The 19,374-nt window shown below is 58.1% G+C and overlaps 1 long non-coding RNA gene across 1 annotated transcript in view; it reads left to right on the top strand.

Moving 5' to 3' along the window:
* Positions 1 to 5,648: 5,648 nt before the first annotated feature.
* Positions 5,649 to 19,374, top strand: part of LOC140458833 (uncharacterized) — a 32,666-nt gene continuing 18,940 nt past the window's right edge. Inside the window, exons 1-2 of the long non-coding RNA XR_011953719.1 lie at positions 5,649 to 5,671; positions 9,162 to 9,306. This is a non-coding gene — a long non-coding RNA (uncharacterized lncRNA). The remainder of the gene's footprint in view (positions 5,672 to 9,161; positions 9,307 to 19,374) is intronic.

Genomic DNA, 19,374 nt, shown 5'->3' with positions numbered 1-19,374 from the left:
CCCCTCCCTCCCCCCCCACCGACCCTCAGTAACAGCAGTGTGTACCATCCCCTCCCTCCCCCACCGACCCTCAGTAACAGCAGTGTGTACCATCCCCTCCCTCCCCACCGACCCTCAGTAACAGCAGTGTGTACCATCCCCTCCCTCCCCCCACCGACCCTCAGTAACAGCAGTGTGTACCATCCCTCCTCCCCACCGACCTCAGTAACTGCAGTGTGTACCATCCCCCCACCGACCCTCAGTAACAGCAGTGTGTACCTTCCCCTCCCTCCCCCCACCGACCCTCAGTAACAGCAGTGTGTACCATCCCCTCCCTCCCCCCACTGACCCTCAGTAACTGCAGTGTGTACCATCCCCTCCCCTCCCCCCCCACCGACCCTCAGTAACTGCAGTGTGTACCATCCCTCTCCCCCACCGACCCTCAGTAACAGCAGTGTGTACCATCCCCTCCCTCCCCCCACCGACCCTCAGTAACAGCAGTGTGTACCATCCCCTCCCTCCCCCCACCGACCCTCAGTAACAGCAGTGTGTACCATCCCCTCCCTCCCCCACCGACCCTCAGTAACAGCAGTGTGTACCATCCCCTCCCTCCCCCCACCGACCCTCAGTAACAGCAGTGTGTACCATCCCCTCCCTCCCCCCACCGACCCTCAGTAACAGCAGTGTGTACCATCCCCTCCCTCCCCCCACCGACCCTCAGTAACAGCAGTGTGTACCATCCCCTCCCTCCCCCACCGACCCTCAGTAACAGCAGTGTGTACCATCCCCTCCCTCCCCCACCGACCCTCAGTAACAGCAGTGTGTACCATCCCCTCCCTCCCCCACCGACCTCAGTAACTGCAGTGTGTACCATCCCCTCCCTCCCCCACCGACCCTCAGTAACTGCAGTGTGTACCATCCCCTCCCTCCCCCGCACCGACCCTCAGTAACAGCAGTGTGTACCATCCCCCCCCCGACCTCGACCCTCAGTAACAGCAGTGTGTACCATCCCCTCCCTCCCCCCACCGACCCTCAGTAACTGCAGTGGTGTACCATCCCTCCCTGACCCCACCGACCCTCAGTAACAGCAGTGTGTACCATCCCCTCCCTCCCCCCACCGACCCTCAGTAACAGCAGTGTGTACCATCCCCCTCCCTCCCCCCCACCGACCCTCAGTAACAGCAGTGTGTACCATCCCCTCCCTCCCTCACTGACCCTCAGTAACAGCAGTGTGTACCATCCCCTCCCCCCACCGACCCTCAGTAACAGCAGTGTGTACCATCCCCTCCCTCCCCCCCACCGACCCCTCAGTAACTGCAGTGTGTACCATCCCCTCCCCCCCACCGACCCTCAGTAACTGCAGTGTGTACCATCCCCTCCCCCCCACCGACCCTCAGTAACTGCAGTGTGTACCATCCCCTCCCTCCCCCCCCACCGACCCTCAGTAACAGCAGTGTGTACCATCCCCTCCCTCCCCCCACCGACCCTCAGTAACAGCCGTGTGTACCATCCCCTCCTCCCCCACCGACCCTCAGTAACTGCAGTGTGTACCATCCCTCCCTCCCCCCACCGACCCTCAGTAACAGCAGTGTGTACCATCCCCTCCCTTCCCCACCGACCCTCAGTAACAGCAGTGTGTACCATCCCCTCCCTCCCCCCACCGACCCTCAGTAACAGCAGTGTGTACCAGCTCCAACAACGCTCATGGTGTTTCCTAAGAGTTATTCAATCTGTCTGTCTCAGACTGATCCCGGTGAAACGTTAAATCGATGCTTTTTTTTCTCCTTCTTTTGCAGTTAAACCCACAACAGTGCCACCTCTGACGTCAGGAGTAAGGATGTGTTTGTACACATTCATAATGTTAGTCCATCCCCATGTGTAAAGGGTCAGGCCACCCCACTAATGGTCTCCTACATTGTACAGAACTCTGCATTTATCGTTCCCTGTCCCTAGTTGCCCCCCCCTTGGGAATCTGGGGGGGGAGCTGCCTTCTTGACACACTGCAGTGCTGTAGGGTAGAACCGCAATGTCCCTGAGGGAGGGAATCCCAGGATTCTGACCCAGGAAGGAACGGCCGATAGATTTCCAAGTCGGGACGGTGAGGGGCTCGGAGGGGAACTTGCGGGGAGAGGGGAGGGGGGGGGGGGTGTTCCCATGTACCTGCTGCCCTTGTCCTTCTAGATGGAAGTGGCCGTGGGTTTGGAAGGTGCTGCCTGAGGGTCTTTGGTGAGTTTCTGCAGTGGGTCTTGTAGATGGTACACACTGCAGTTACTGAGGGTCGGTGGGGAGGGAGAGGATGTTTGTGGGTGTGGGGGTTGCTTTGTCCTGGATGGTGTCGAGCTTCTTGAGTGTTATTGCAGCTGCCCCTTTGAGTATTCTATAACACTCCCAGGCCCTCCCATCGACTGTGTAAGTCCTGCCCTGGTTTGTTTTACCAAAACGCGACACCTCGCATTTACCTGAATTAAACTCCATCTGCCGTTCCTCAGCCCACTGGCCTGGTCGATCAGGATCTCTCTGTATTCCCAGGGAACCTTCTTCACTGTCCACCACACCACCAATCCACAAACGCACTAACCATATCTCCCACCTTCCCAAACGAACCATTTCTCCAAATGACGAATAACAGTGGACCCAGCACCGATACCTGTGGCCGATCGCTGGTCACAGGCCTCGAGTCTGAAACACCACCCTCCATCACCCACCCTCTATCTTCGACGGTCAAGCTAACTTTGTATCCAGTTGGCTGGCTCTTTCTGCATCCCGTGAGATTTAACCAGACTCGGCAACCCACCGTGCGGTATCTGATCAAAGGCCTTACTGAAGTCCATGGAGACAACGTCTCCCGCACTGGATCAACTTCCTTGGTCAACTTTTCAAAAATCCCATCAGATATGATTTCCCACACACAAAGCCGGGCTATCCCAAATGAGCCCTTGCCTCCCCAAATGCCAGGGGATCCTGTCTGTCAGAATCCCCTCGAACAACTTACCCATCGCGGACGTAAAGCTCCCCGCTCTGTATTCCCAGGCACCCGTTTGGATACAGTGGTAGGTAGGGAGCGTAAAACGAGAGGATGTAGGTTTAAGGGACGAGGTACAAAAGGGTCCAGGGGGCAATGTTTTTTACACAGTGTCTGGTGAGTGTCTGGAACAGACTCTCCGAGATCGTGGGAGAGGATGGTCCCATTTTCTCGTGGAAGGAACATTTCGACAGGGACATGGATGGGATAGGCCTTCAGGGGAATTCACCCAACACAAGCAAATGGGACGAGATTTATTGTGTAAATGGGCCAGTATGGATAGGTTGGGCTGAAGGGCCCAAGGGCATTCTGTTCACTTCCATGAGTCTTATTCCATCACCCTCCTGATGTGGGCCTTGTCGATGGTTGGGACAGGCTTCGGGGGGGAGTCAGGAGGGGAGTTACTCGCTGCAGGATTCCCAGCCTCTGACCAGCTCTTGGAGCCACAGATTTTGTTGTGGAGGACAGCTGAGACAGTGTAGAGGGAGCTTTACTCTGTGTCTAACCCCCTGCTGTCCCTGTCCTGGGAGTGTGTGATGGGGGGACAGTGTAGAGGGAGCTTTACTCTGTATCTAACCACGTGCCGTCCCTGTCCCTGGGAGTGTGTGATGGGGGGACAGTGTAGAGGGAGCTTTACTCTGTATCTAACCCCCTGCTGTCCCTGTCCCTGGGTGTGTGTGATGGGGGGAACAGTGTAGAGGGGGCTTTACTCTATATCTAATCCCCTGCTCTCCCTATCCTGCGAGTGTTTGATGGGAGACAGTGTAGATGAAGCTTTACTCTGTATCTAACCCCCTGCTGTCCCTGTCCCTGGGAGTGTGTGATGGGGGGAACAGTGCAGAGGGAGCTTTACTCTATATCTAATCCCCTGCTCTCCCTATCCTGCGAGTGTTTGATGGGAGACAGTGTAGATGAAGCTTTACTCTGTATCTAACCCCGTGCTGTCCCTGTCCTGGGAGTGTTTGATGGGGGGACAGTGTAGAGGGAGCTTTACTCTGTATCTAACCCCGTGTTGTCCCTGTCCCTGCGAGTGTTTGATGGGGGCACAGTGTAGAGAGAGCTTTACTCTGTATCTAACCCTGTCCCTGGGAGTGTTTGATGGGGGGACAGTGTAGATGAAGCTTTACTCTGTATCTAACCACGTGCCGTCCCTGTCCCTGGGAGTGTTTGATGGGGGGACAGTGTAGAGGAGGCTTAACTCTGTATCTAACCCCGTGCTGTCCCTGTCCCTGGGAGTGTTTGATGGGGGGACAGTGTAGATGAAGCTTTACTCTGTATCTAACCACGTGCCGTCCCTGTCCCTGGGAGTGTTTGATGGGGGGACAGTGTAGAGGAAGCTTTACTCTGTATCTAACCCCGTGTTGTCCCTGTCCCTGGGAGTGTTTGATGGGGGCACAGTGTAGAGGGAGCTTTACTCTGTATCTAACCCTGTCCCTGGGAGTGTTTGAATGGGGGTCAGTGTAGATGAAGCTTTACTCTGTATCTAACCCCGTGTTGACCCTGTCCCTGGGAGTGTTTGATGGGGGACAGTGTAGAGTGAGCTTTACTCTGTATCTAACCCTGTGCTGTCCCTGTCTCTGGGAGTGTTTGATGGGGGGACAGTGTAGAGTGAGCTTTACTCTGTACCTAACCCCGTGCTGTCCCTGTCCCTGGGAGTGTTTGATGGGGGACAGTGTAGATGAAGCTTTACTCTGTATCTAACCCCGTGTTGTCCCTGTCCCTGGGAGTGTTTGATGGGGGCACAGTGTAGAGGGAGCTTTACTCTGTATCTAACCCTGTCCCTGGGAGTGTTTGATGGGGGGACAGTGTAGATGAAGCTTTACTCTGTATCTAACCACGTGCCGTCCCTGTCCCTGGGAGTGTTTGATGGGGGAACAGTGTAGATGAAGCTTTACTCTGTATCTAACCCCGTGCTGTCCCTGTCCTGGGAGTGTTTGATGGGGGACAGTGTAGAGTGAGCTTTACTCTGTATCTAACCCCGTGCTGTCCCTGTCCCTGGGAGTGTTTGATGGGGGAACAGTGTAGATGAAGCTTTACTCTGTATCTAACCCTGTGCTGTCCCTGTCTCTGGGAGTGTTTGATGGGGGACAGTGTAGAGGGAGCTTTACTCTGTATCTAACCCTGTGCTGTCCCTGTCTCTGGGAGTGTTTGATGGGGGACAGTGTAGATGAAGCTTTACTCTGTATCTAACCCCGTGCTGTCCCTGTCCCTGGGAGTGTTTGATGGGGAGACAGTGTAGAGGGAGCTTTACTCTGCATCTAACCCTGTCCCTGGGAGTGTTTGATGGGGGGACAGTGTAGATGAAGCTTTACTCTGTATCTAACCCCGTGCTGGCCCTATCCTGGGAGTGTTTGATGGGGGACAGTGTAGAGGGAGCTTTACTCTGTATCTAACCCCGTGCTGTCCCTGTCCTGGGAGTGTTTGATGGGCGGGACAGTGTAGAGGGAGCTTGTGCCTTGTGTTTGCATTATGGTCAGGGACAGTCCGTCCTGTCTGTGCTGACTGGGGTGGGGAGGATCTGTTCCTTCGTGCTCTCCCTCACCACGATGCCCTCCCATCCCAGTCTGGGGAGCATGTTCATGACTGTGCTGTATTGTCCAAGCCTCTGTCCTCCTCTCACCCTCTGCTCTCTTCCTTCCTGCTGCACAGTGGACTCTGTAAAAAAGAGAGGTGAGTGAGCCGACTGAACTGAAACAGGGCCCTGACCAAACACGTTGGACCCATTGGGTCCCACACTATATTCTCTGTTCGTCCCCAGCCTCCTCCTCCATGGAGCAGTCTGTGCAATCTCCCCCTCCCTCATCCCTCCCAACACTGACCCATTTCCACCCCTAACTGTGTCGAGCTGCCCCCTCCCTGGGCTGCACTCCCCCACCGCGCCCAGGATCGCTCCCCCGATTGGAATGCCCGGCGGCCATTTTCCAAAATGGCGGCCCCTAGCCACTGGGCGTGGCCATTGACCGTGAGCGCGAGGAGGCTCCTGACGGACTGAGCGTGTGCAGGGGGAGGCCTGAGGCCTGGCACTGGAGGGAGCCGGTTTCGTGCAGGCCAGGCGATGAGACTTGTCCTGGTCAGTACGGAGTCTCCCCTTCAAGGCAGGAGGCCGACAGCATCTGGGAGACGGTGCACGTGCCAGCTCTCCCCACAGCTCAAGGGTCAGACCGAGTGGGATCGCACTGCCCATTGGCTCAAAGCACAGAAATTAGGCCATTCGGCCCATTGAGCCTGCTCGGCCATTCAATCCTGGCTGGCGCATTTCTCAACCCCCAACCTCCTGCTTTCTCACTGTGACCCCCTTCACCTATCTATCTCCGTGTTAAATATACTCAGTGACCCGGCCCCCACAGATTCCCCACCCTCTGGCTGAAGAAGTCTCTCCTTATCTCTGTTCTAAAGGGTCTTCCCTTTACTCTGAGGCTGTGCCCTCGGGTCCTAGTCTCTCCGACCAATGGAAACATCTTCCCAACATCCACTCTGTCCAGGCCATACTGTATCCTTCAATCAGATCCCCCTCCCCCATCCTTCTAAACTCTGTTGAGTATAGACCCAGAGCCCTCAAACATTCCTCACGCGTTAAGCTTTCCATTCCTGGGACCATTCTCGTGAACCTCCTCTGAACCCCCTCCAAGGGCCAGTCCATCCTTCCTGAGATATGGGGCCCAAAACTGCACACAATACTCAATCATATCATATTCTCTCTCTCTCTCTCGGTCTCTTTCTCTTTCTCTCCCCTTCTCTCTCTCCCCTTCTCTTTCTCTCTCCCCCCCTCCCTCTCTCTCTCTCTCTCTCTCATTCCCTCTCTCTCTCCCCCTCTCTCTCCCTCTCTCTTTGCCCCCCCCCTCGCTCCCCCCTTCTCTCTCTCCCTCTCCTCCTCTCTCTCACTCTCTCTCTTTCTCTCCCCCTTCTCTCCCTCTCTCTCTATCCCCTTCTCTCTCTCTCTCCTCCTCTTCTCACGCGCTCTCTCTCTCTCTCCTTCTCCCCCTCATCTCTCTCCCCACCTCTCTCTCTCCCTCTCTCTTTGCCCCCTCTCTCTCCCCCTTCTTTCTCTCTCTCTCCTCCTCTCTCTCTCTCTCTCTTTCTCTCCCCCTTCTCTCTTTCTCTCCCCCTTCTCTCTCTCCCTCTCCCTCGCTCTCTCTCTCTCTCTTTCTCTCCCCCTTCTCTCCCTCTCTCTCTATCCCCTTCTCTCTCTCTCCTCCTCCTCTTCTCGCGCTCTCTCTCTCTCTCTCCTTCTCCCCCTCATCTCTCTCCCTCTCTCTTTGCCCCCTCTCTCTCCCCCTTCTTTCTCTCTCTCTCCTCCTCTCTCTCTCTCTCTCTTTCTCTCCCCCTTCTCTCTTTCTCTCCCCCTTCTCTCTCTCTCTCTCTCTCTCTCTCTCTCTAGATCTTGGATCGTTCTAAACATTAGACAGAAAGAAACACAGAAATAGCTGCCGTTTTGCCCCTGGAGTCTACCCACCCCTGTCACGTCCCTGAGAGAGTTTTGGAGGACTCTATGAGCTCACTCCCCTCATTTTTCTGAAATCCACTCCTGACCCATCTCGTCTCTCTTCGTCCGTGAGTCCTACCATCCCGAGAATCGGTCTGGGAAGCCCTTCTCGGCTCTCCCTCCACCACCGAACCCCCTTCCTCAGATACAGAGAACATCCAAGTTGCACACCCCAATACGCCAAGGATGGTCCCACGCGATACAACTGCAGTGAGACCTCCCTGCTCCTGTGTTCCACTCCCCTCACTATGAGGCCAACGCACAATGTATCTTCTCTACTGTAACTGTCTAACCCCATTTTTATCACCTCTGGTGCCTTTTTCTCAAGGCGAGACATCAATTTTCGATGATTTCCCATTCTCCGTGTCTATGTCACAGAGTTATAGAGTCCCACAACATAGAAACAGACCATTCGGCCCATCCCCAAACTAACCCAGTCCCCCCCGCCTGCTCCTGGCCCATCTCCCTCCAACCCTTTCCTGTCCATGTCCTTATCCAAATCCCTTTTAAATGTTGTAACTGTTCCCCCCCCCCCCAACTTCCTCAGGAAGGTCATTCCACACACGGACCACCCTCTGGGGAAAACAGTTGCCCCTCGTGTCTTTTTTAAGTCTCTCTCCTCTCCCCTTAAACATGTGCCCCCCCTGGTCTTCAAATCCCCCCCCCACCCTGGGGGGAATAGACACCCACCATTCACCCTCTCTGTCCCCCTCATGGTTTTATAAACCTCTATAAGGTCACCCCTCAGCCTCCGACGCTCCGGGGAAAAAACTCCCAGCCTATCCAGCCTTTCGTTATAACTCCAACCCTCCCATTCCCGGCAACATCCTGGGAAATCTCTCCGGAACCCTCTCCAGTTTAATAATATCCTTCCTATAACAGGGTGACCAGAACTGGACACAGTATTCCAGAAGGGGCCCTCCCCAATGTCCTGTACAACCTCAACATGACCTTCCCAACTCCTACACTCAAAGGGCTGAGCAATGAAGGGGAGTGTGTGAAACCCCTTCGTAACCCCCCTGTCTGTATGTGACACAAACTCCAAAGGATGATGTCCCTGAACCCCTGGGTCCCTCTGTTCTACAGCACCACCGAAGGAGAAGGGGAGGATTGGTGACGCTGGAGAGTCAGAGACGCAATATGTGGTGCTGGAAAAGCACAGCAGATCGGGAAGAGTCTGAGGAGCAGGAGAATCAATGTTGTGGGCAATCCTGATGACCCTCCTGCTCCTCGGATGCTGCCTGACCTGCTGTGTTTTTCCAGTGTCCCCGTTTTCAAAGCCCTGCCATTCGTTGGACAAACTCTGCCCTTGCTAGTTTTACCTCGCACTTGTCCAGAGTGAACTCCATCGGCCATGTTTCAGCCCCCTATTGACCCACTGGATCGAGATCCTTTAACGGTCTGAGGTAACCTTCTTCACTGTTGTCGCCCAACGTTGGGGTCAGCTGCGAATGTGTACCAACCTGGCCTCCAGTATTCTCCTCCGAATCGTTGACAAACCCTCCTGAGGGCTGTCTTTGCCCCCGTCTCTCGTGCCTCTGTGTCCTTGGTGGGGCTGGCCATCTCGGGACATTGTCTGCGTTCTCTCGGTCCCATCACTTGCCTGTGGTCATCAAGGGTCACCCAATCTCTGACACATCTTCTCTCTCCTCCCTCTCTCTCTCCGTGTCTCTGCAGAGGGCCGTGAGTCTCATGGCAGTGGGGGAGCTGCGATAATCGCGGTGGTGGTCTGCATCCTCCTGCTCCTGCTGGTGGTCGCCATCATGTACTGCCTACACAGGAAGGGCAAGCTGACATGCGGAAAATCAGAGAAAAAGGATACGTAAGTACACGAAGAGTGGCCAAATCGGGTGAGAGGGGGTGTGGGAGGGTGCGAGGGAACCGGGATGGGGCTTGTGGGGAAGGACCCAGGTATCTGGGAACGTAAATCGGCTTGGTGGCCATTTTGGATGGGACATCTTGAAGAAAACATTCACCTGTATGGGCGGGGATCCGCCAGAAACCTCAACGGGGTGGGGAGAGAATGAGGTCAAAAGGAGAAATGGGAACGATATAGGTCTGCGAGAAAAAAATACTGTGAACGCTACGGAGCACGTTCATTCAGAGTTTTTTTTGCTGCAGGTCTGATGGACAAGGGTGAAGGGTCATAGAGTGGTGTGATAGTGGGGATGGTCAATATAAGGGAGCGCCGCACTGTCAGAGGGTCAGTGCTGAGGGAGTGGGCACTGTCAGAGGGTCAGTGCTGAGGGAGTGGGCACTGTCGGAGGGTCAGTGCTGAGGGAGTGGGCACTATCGGAGGGTCAGTGCTGAGGGAGTGGGCACTGTCGGAGGGTCAGTGCCTGGGTAATAGTGCACAGCAGGAACATGGACTGTGGGGTGATGTGACAGAGGAGAGCATGCTTTTCGATATTAGAGAGAGAACGCGGGGATGGGAGAGTAGGAATGAAGGAGAGAGAGAGAGAGAGAGAGAGAAAGCAGGGTCGGGGAGAGACGAGGAGGGCAGAGAGTAAACAGTGATGGCTAGAAGAGGGGCGGTAGGATTGAGGAAATCAGGGCTGGAGGAGGCTGGGAAATCTTTCTCCCAGGGAGAGAGGAGAGTGCCATAAACCCGGAACAGCCGTGGTGTAGGCAGAGAGCCGACGGTGAGGCAAATGATGGGGAACAAAGGGGACAGGGGAGGGGGTTACTCAGATCAGAGAGCAGGGAGGTTGGTCCAGATGGGAGAGGCCCTGAGACCGTCAGGTGAATCAGTCCACATGGAGCCCGTTACTCAGTGAGGGACTCGGTGAGGGGGTCAGTGAGGGGCTCAGTGAGGGACTCAGTGAGGGGGTCAGTGAGGGGCTCAGTGAGGGACTCAGTGAGGGACACAGTGAGGGGCTCAGTGAGGGACACAGTGAGGGGCTCAGTGAGGGACACAGTGAGGGACACAGTGAGGGGCTCAGTGAGGGACACAGTGAGGGGCTCAGTGAGGGACACAGTGAGGGGCTCAGTGAGGGGCTCAGTGAGGGACACAGTGAGGGGCTCAGTGAGGGGCTCAGTGAGGGACACAGTGAGGGACACAGTGAGGGACACAGTGAGGGGCTCAGTGAGAGACACAGTGAGGGACTCAGTGAGGGACACAGTGAGGGGCTCAGTGAGAGACACAGTGAGGGACTCAGTGAGGGACACAGTGAGGGACTCAGTGAGGGGCTCAGTGAGGGACTCAGTGAGGGGCACAGTGATGGACACAGTGAGGGACTCAGTGAGGGACACAGTGAGGGACTCAGTGAGGGACACAGTGAGGGGTACAGTGAGGGGGTCAGTGAGGGGCTCAGTGAGAGACACAGTGAGGGACTCAGTGAGGGACTCAGTGAGGGGCTCAGTGAGGGGGTCAGTGAGGGACACAGTGAGGGACACAGTGAGGGACACAGTGAGGGGCTCAGTGAGGGACACAGTGAGAGGTACAGTGAGGGGGTCAGTGAGGGGCTCAGTGAGAGACACAGTGAGGGACTCAGTGAGGGACACAGTGAGGGGCTCAGTGAGGGACTCAGTGAGGGGCACAGTGAGGGACACAGTGAGGGGCTCAGTGAGGGACTCAGTGAGGGACACAGTGAGGGACACAGTGAGGGACACAGTGAGGGGCTCAGTGAGGGGCTCAGTGAGAGACACAGTGAGGGACTCAGTGAGGGGCACAGTGAGGGACACAGTGAGGGGCTCAGTGAGAGACACAGTGAGGGACTCAGTGAGGGGCTCAGTGAGGGGGTCAGTGAGGGACTCAGTGAGGGACACAGTGAGGGACTCAGTGAGGGACACAGTGAGGGGCTCAGTGAGAGACACAGTGAGGGACTCAGTGAGGGGCACAGTGAGGGACACAGTGAGGGACACAGAGAGGGACACAGTGAGGGGCTCAGTGAGGGACTCAGTGAGGGACACAGTGAGGGACTCAGTGAGGGACACAGTGAGGGACACAGTGAGGGACTCAGTGAGGGACACAGAGAGGGACACAGTGAGGGGCTCAGTGAGGGACTCAGTGAGGGACACAGTGAGGGACTCAGTGAGGGACACAGTGAGGCGCACAGTGAGGGACTCAGCGAGGGGCTCAGTGAGGGGCTCAGTGAGGGACACAGTGAGGGACTCAGTGAGGGACACAGTGATGGACACAGTGAGGGGCTCAGTGAGGGGCTCAGTAAGGGACTCAGTGAGGGGCACAGTGAGGGACACAGTGAGGGACACAGTGAGGGACTCAGTGAGGGACAAAGTGAGGGACACAGTGAGGGGCTCAGTGAGGGACACAGCGAGGGACACAGCGAGGGGCTCAGTGAGGGACACATTGAGGGACACAGTGAGGGACACAGTGGGGGACGCAGTGAGGAGCTCTGTGAGGGACTCAATGAGGGACTCAGTGAGGGACACAGTAAGGGACAAAGTGAGGGGCTCAGTGAGGGACACAGTGAGGAACTCAGTGAGGGACACAGTGAGGGACTCAGTGAGGGACACAGCGAGGGACACAGCGAGGGACACAGTGAGGGGCTCAGTGAGGGGCTCAGTGAGGGACACAGTGAGGGGCTCAGTGAGGGGCTCAGTGAGGGACACAGTGAGGGACTCAGCGAGGGACTCAGCGAGGGGCTCGGTGAGGGACACAGTGAGGGACACAGTGAGGGACTCAGTGAGGGACACAGTGAGGGGCTCAGTGAGGGACACAGTGAGGGACACAGTGAGGGGCTCATTGAGGGACACAATGAGGGACTCAGTGAGGGACACAGTGAGGGGCTCAGTGAAGGACTCAGTGAGGGACTCAGTGAGGGACACAGTGAGGGACTCAGTGAGGGACTCAGTGAGGGACACAGCGAGGGACACAGTGAGGGACTCAGTGAGGGACGCAGTGAGGAATTCAGTGAGGGACTCAGTGAGGGACACAGTGAGGGACACAGTGAGGGACACAGTGAGGGGCTCAGTGAGGAACTCAGTGAGGGACACAGCGAGGGACACAGTGATGGGCTCAGTGAGGGACACAGTGAGGGGCTCAGTGAGGGACACAGTGAGGGGCTCAGTGAGAGACACAGTGAGGGACTCAGTGAGGGACACAGCGAGGGACACAGCGAGGGACTCAGTGCGGGACACAGTGAGGGGCTCAGTGAGAGACACAGTGAGGGACTCAGTGAGGGACACAGCGAGGGACACAGCGAGGGGCTCAGTGAGGGACACAGTGAGGGACTCAGTGAGGTACTCAGTGAGGGACACAGTGAGGGACACAGCGAGGGGCTCAGCGAGGGGCTCAGTGAGGGACTCAGTGAGGGACACAGTGAGGGACACAGTGAGGGGCTCAGTGAGGGACGCAGTGAGGGACGCAGTGAGGTACTCAGTGAGGGACACAGTGAGGGACACAGCGAGGGGCTCAGTGAGGGACTCAGTGAGGGACACAGTGAGGGACACAGTGAGGGGCTCAGTGAGGGGCTCAGTGAGGGACACAGTGAGGGGCTCAGTGAGGGACACAGCGAGGGACTCAGTGAGGGACACAGTGAGGGGCTCAGTGAGGGGCTCAGTGAGGGGCTCGGTGAGGGACACAGTGAGGGACACAGTGAGGGGCTCAGTGAGGGGCTCAGTGAGGGGCTCGGTGAGGGACACAGTGAGGGACACAGTGAGGGACACAGTGAGGGGCTCAGTGAGGGACACAGTGAGGGGCTCAGTGAGGGACACAGTGAGGGACACAGTGAGGGACACAGTGAGGGACACAGTGAGGGGCTCATTGAGGGACACAGTGAGGGACACAGTGAGGGACACAGTGAGGGACTCAGTGAGGGGCTCAGTGAGGGACACAGCGAGGGACACAGCGAGGGGCTCAGTGAGGGACACATTGAGGGACACAGTGAGGGACTCAGTGAGGGACACAGTGAGGGACACAGTGAGGGGCTCAGTGAGGGACACAGTGAGGGACTCAGTGAGGGACGCAGTGAGGAATTCAGTGAGGGACTCAGTGAGGGACTCAGTGAGGGACACAGTGAGGGACACAGTGAGGAACTCAGTGAGGGACTCAGTGAGGGACACAGCGAGGGACACAGTGAGGGGCTCAGTGAGGGACACAGTGAGGAACTCAGTGAGGGACTCAGTGAGGGACACAGCGAGGGACACAGTGAGGGACACAGTGAGGGACACAGTGAGGGACTCAGTGAGGGGCTCAGTGAGAGACACAGTGAGGGACTCAGTGAGGGACACAGCGAGGGACACAGTGAGGGACTCAGTGCGGGACACAGTGAGGGGCTCAGTGAGAGACACAGTGAGGGACTCAGTGAGGGACACAGCGAGGGACACAGCGAGGGGCTCAGTGAGTGACACAGTGAGTGACACAGTGAGGGGCTCAGTGAGGGACTCAGTGAGGGACTCAGTGAGGGACACAGCGAGGGACACAGTGAGGGGGCTCAGTGAGGGACACAGTGAGGGGCTCAGTGAGGGACACAGTGAGGGGCTCAGTGAGGGGCTCGGTGAGGGGCTCGGTGAGGGACACAGTGAGGGACACAGTGAGGGGCTCAGTGAGGGGCTCAGTGAGGGGCTCGGTGAGGGACACAGTGAGGGACACAGTGAGGGACTCAGTGAGGGACTCAGTGAGGGGCTCAGTGAGGGACTCAGTGAGGGACACAGTGAGGGACTCAGTGAGGGACTCAGTGAGGGGCTCAATGAGGTACACAGTGAGGGACACAGTGAGGGGCTCATTGAGGGACACAGTGAGGGACTCAGTGAGGGACACAGTGAGGGAAACAGTGAGGGGCTCAGTGAGGGGCTCAGTGAGGGACACAGTGAGGGACTCAGTGAGGGGCTCAGTGAGGGACACAGCGAGGGGCTCAGTGAAGGACTCAGTGAGGGACGCAGTGAGGTACTCAGTGAGGGACACAGTGAGGGGTTCAGTGAGGGACACAGTGAGGGACTCAGTGAGGGACTCAGTGAGGGACACAGTGAGGGGCTCAGTGAGGGACACAGTGAGGGACACAGCGAGGGACACAGTATGGGGCACAGTGAGGGACACAGTGAGGGACTCAGTGAGGTACTCAGTGAGGGACACAGTGAGGGACACAGCGAGGGGCTCAGCGAGGGGCTCAGTGAGGGACTCAGTGAGGGACACAGTGAGGGACACAGTGAGGGGCTCAGTGAGGGACGCAGTGAGGGACGCAGTGAGGTACTCAGTGAGGGACACAGTGAGGGACACAGCGAGGGGCTCAGTGAGGGACTCAGTAAGGGACACAGTGAGGGACACAGTGAGGGGCTCAGTGAGGGGCTCAGTGAGGGACACAGTGAGGGGCTCAGTGAGGGACACAGCGAGGGACTCAGTGAGGGACACAGTGAGGGGCTCAGTGAGGGGCTCAGTGAGGGGCTCGGTGAGGGACACAGTGAGGGACACAGTGAGGGGCTCAGTGAGGGGCTCAGTGAGGGGCTCGGTGAGGGACACAGTGAGGGACACAGTGAGGGACACAGTGAGGGGCTCAGTGAGGGACACAGTGAGGGGCTCAGTGAGGGACACAGTGAGGGACACAGTGAGGGGCTCAGTGAGGGGCACAGTGAGGGGCTCAATGAGGTACACAGTGAGGGACACAGTGAGGGACACAGTGAGGGGCTCATTGAGGGACACAGTGAGGGACACAGTGAGGGACACAGTGAGGGACTCAGTGAGGGACACAGTGAGGGGCTCAGTGAGGGACACAGCGAGGGACACAGCGAGGGGCTCAGTGAGGGACACATTGAGGGACACAGTGAGGGACTCAGTGAGGGACACAGTGAGGGACACAGTGAGGGGCTCAGTGAGGGACACAGTGAGGGACTCAGTGAGGGACGCAGTGAGGAATTCAGTGAGGGACTCAGTGAGGGACTCAGTGAGGGACACAGTGAGGGACACAGTGAGGAACTCAGTGAGGGACTCAGTGAGGGACACAGCGAGGGACACAGTGAGGGGCTCAGTGAGGGACACAGTGAGGAACTCAGTGAGGGACTCAGTGAGGGACACAGCGAGGGACACAGTGAGGGACACAGTGAGGGACACAGTGAGGGACTCAGTGAGGGGCTCAGTGAGAGACACAGTGAGGGACTCAGTGAGGGACACAGCGAGGGACACAGTGAGGGACTCAGTGCGGGACACAGTGAGGGGCTCAGTGAGAGACACAGTGAGGGACTCAGTGAGGGACACAGCGAGGGACACAGCGAGGGGCTCAGTGAGTGACACAGTGAGTGACACAGTGAGGGGCTCAGTGAGGGACTCAGTGAGGGGCTCAGTGAGGGACACAGTGAGGGGCTCAGTGAGGGGCTCGGTGAGGGGCTCGGTGAGGGACACAGTGAGGGACACAGTGAGGGACTCAGTGAGGGACTCAGTGAGGGGCTCGGTGAGGGGCTCGGTGAGGGACTCAGTGAGGGACACAGTGAGGGGCTCAGTGAGGGACACAGTGAGGGGCTCAGTGAGGGGCTCGGTGAGGGGCTCGGTGAGGGACACAGTGAGGGACACAGTGAGGGGCTCAGTGAGGGGCTCAGTGAGGGGCTCGGTGAGGGACACAGTGAGGGACACAGTGAGGGACTCAGTGAGGGACTCAGTGAGGGGCTCAGTGAGGGACTCAGTGAGGGACACAGTGAGGGACACAGTGAGGGACTCAGTGAGGGACTCAGTGAGGGGCTCAGTGAGGTACACAGTGAGGGACACAGTGAGGGGCTCATTGAGGGACACAGTGAGGGACTCAGTGAGGGACACAGTGAGGGAAACAGTGAGGGGCTCAGTGAGGGGCTCAGTGAGGGACACAGTGAGGGACTCAGTGAGGGGCTCAGTGAGGGACACAGCGAGGGGCTCAGTGAAGGACTCAGTGAGGGACGCAGTGAGGTACTCAGTGAGGGACACAGTGAGGGGTTCAGTGAGGGACACAGTGAGGGACTCAGTGAGGGACTCAGTGAGGGACACAGTGAGGGGCTCAGTGAGGGACACAGTGAGGGACACAGCGAGGGACACAGTATGGGGCACAGTGAGGGACACAGTGAGGGGCACAGTGAGGGACTCAGCGAGGGACTCAGTGAGGGACACAGTGAGGGACTCAGTGAGGGACACAGTGAGGGGCTCAATGAGGGACACAGTTAGGGACGCAGTGAGGGGCTCAGTGAGGGACACAGTGAGGGGCTCATTGAGGGACACAGTGAGGGACACAGTGAGGGACACAGTGAGGGGCTCAGTGAGGGACACAGCGAGGGACACAGCGAGGGGCTCAGTGAGGGGCTCAGTGAGGGACACAGCGAGGGACACAGCGAGGGGCTCAGTGAGGGACACAGTGAGGGACACAGTGAGGGGCTCAGTGAGGGACGCAGTGAGGGACACAGCGAGGGACACAGCGAGGGGCTCAGCGAGGGGCTCAGTGAGGGACACAGCGAGGGACACAGTGAGGGGCTCAGTGAGGGACACAGTGAGGGGCTCAGTGAGAGACACAGTGAGGGACTCAGTGAGGGACACAGCGAGGGACACAGCGAGGGGCTCAGTGAGGGACACAGTGAGGGACACAGTGAGGGGCTCAGTGAGGGACTCAGTGAGGGACTCAGTGAGGGACACAGCGAGGGACACAGTGAGGGGCTCAGTGAGGGACACAGTGAGGGGCTCAGTGAGGGACACAGTGAGGGGCTCAGTGAGGGGCTCAGTGAGGGGCTCGGTGAGGGACACAGTGAGGGACACAGTGAGGGGCTCAGTGAGGGGCTCAGTGAGGGGCTCGGTGAGGGACACAGTGAGGGACACAGTGAGGGACTCAGTGAGGGACTCAGTGAGGGGCACAGTGAGGGACTCAGTGAGGGACTCAGTGAGGGACACAGTGAGGGACACAGTGAGGGACTCAGTGAGGGACTCAGTGAGGGGCACAGTGAGGGGCTCAATGAGGTACACAGTGAGGGACACAGTGAGGGGCTCATTGAGGGACACAGTGAGGGACTCAGTGAGGGACACAGTGAGGGACACAGTGAGGGGCTCAGTGAGGGACACAGTGAGGGACTCAGTGAGGGGCTCAGTGAGGGACACAGCGAGGGGCTCAGTGAAGGACTCAGTGAGGGACACAGTGAGGGACACAGTGAGGGACACAGTGAGGGGCTCAGTGAGGGACACAGCGAGGGACACAGCGAGGGGCTCAGTGAGGGGCTCAGTGAGGGACACAGCGAGGGACACAGCGAGGGGCTCAGTGAGGGACACAGTGAGGGACACAGTGAGGGGCTCAGTGAGGGACGCAGTGAGGGACACAGCGAGGGACACAGCGAGGGGCTCAGCGAGGGGCTCAGTGAGGGACACAGCGAGGGACACAGTGAGGGGCTCAGTGAGGGACACAGTGAGGGGCTCAGTGAGAGACACAGTGAGGGACTCAGTGAGGGACACAGCGAGGGACACAGCGAGGGGCTCAGTGAGGGACACAGTGAGGGACACAGTGAGGGGCTCAGTGAGGGACTCAGTGAGGGACTCAGTGAGGGACACAGCGAGGGACACAGTGAGGGGCTCAGTGAGGGACACAGTGAGGGGCTCAGTGAGGGACACAGTGAGGGGCTCAGTGAGGGGCTCAGTGAGGGGCTCGGTGAGGGACACAGTGAGGGACACAGTGAGGGGCTCAGTGAGGGGCTCAGTGAGGGGCTCGGTGAGGGACACAGTGAGGGACACAGTGAGGGACTCAGTGAGGGACTCAGTGAGGGGCACAGTGAGGGACTCAGTGAGGGACTCAGTGAGGGACACAGTGAGGGACTCAGTGAGGGACTCAGTGAGGGGCACAGTGAGGGGCTCAATGAGGTACACAGTGAGGGACACAGTGAGGGGCTCATTGAGGGACACAGTGAGGGACTCAGTGAGGGACACAGTGAGGGACACAGTGAGGGGCTCAGTGAGGGACACAGTGAGGGACTCAGTGAGGGGCTCAGTGAGGGACACAGCGAGGGGCTCAGTGAAGGACTCAGTGAGGGACACAGTGAGGGACACAGTGAGGGGTTCAGTGAGGGACACAGGGAGGGACACAGCGAGGGGCTCAGTGAGGGACACAGTGAGGGACACAGCGAGGGACACAGTATGGGGCACAGTGAGGGACTCAGTGAGGGGCACAGTGAGGGGCTCAGTGAGGGACACAGTGAGGGACTCAGCGAGGGACACAGTGAGGGACACAGTGAGGGACTCAGTGAGGGACACAGTGAGGGACACAGTGAGGGACACAGTGAGGGGCTCAGTGAGGGACGCAGTGAGGGACGCAGTGAGGTACTCAGTGAGGGACACAGTGAGGGACACAGCGAGGGGCTCAGCGAGGGACACAGTGAGGGACACAGTGAGGGACACAGTGAGGGGCTCAGTGAGGGACACAGCGAGGGGCTCAGTGAGGGACACAGTGAGGGGCTCAGTGAGGGGCTCAGTGAGGGGCTCGGTGAGGGACACAGTGAGGGACACAGTGAGGGGCTCAGTGAGGGGCTCGGTGAGGGACACAGTGGGGGACTCAGTGAGGGACACAGTGAGGGGCTCAGTGAGGGGCACATTGAGCGGCTCAATGAGGTACACAGTGAGGGACACAGTGAGGGGCTCATTGAGGGACACAGTGAGGGACACAGTGAGGGACTCAGTGAGGGACACAGTGAGGGGCTCAGTGAGGGACACAGCGAGGGACACAGCGAGGGGCTCAGTGAGGGACACATTGAGGGACACAGTGAGGGACTCAGTGAGGGACACAGTGAGGGACACAGTGAGGGGCTCAGTGAGAGACACAGTGAGGGACTCAGTGAGGGACACAGCGAGGGACACAGCGAGGGACTCAGTGCGGGACACAGTGAGGGGCTCAGTGAGAGACACAGTGAGGGACTCAGTGAGGGACACAGCGAGGGACACAGCGAGGGGCTCAGTGAGGGACACAGTGAGGGACACATGAGGGACTCAGTGAGGGACTCAGTGAGGGAC

Source organism: Chiloscyllium punctatum, chromosome 34 (genome assembly GCF_047496795.1).
Source record: "Chiloscyllium punctatum isolate Juve2018m chromosome 34, sChiPun1.3, whole genome shotgun sequence".
NCBI lineage: Eukaryota > Metazoa > Chordata > Chondrichthyes > Orectolobiformes > Hemiscylliidae > Chiloscyllium > Chiloscyllium punctatum.
Note: the sequence above shows the minus strand (reverse complement) of the source record. Positions and strands in the feature narration are given on the sequence as shown.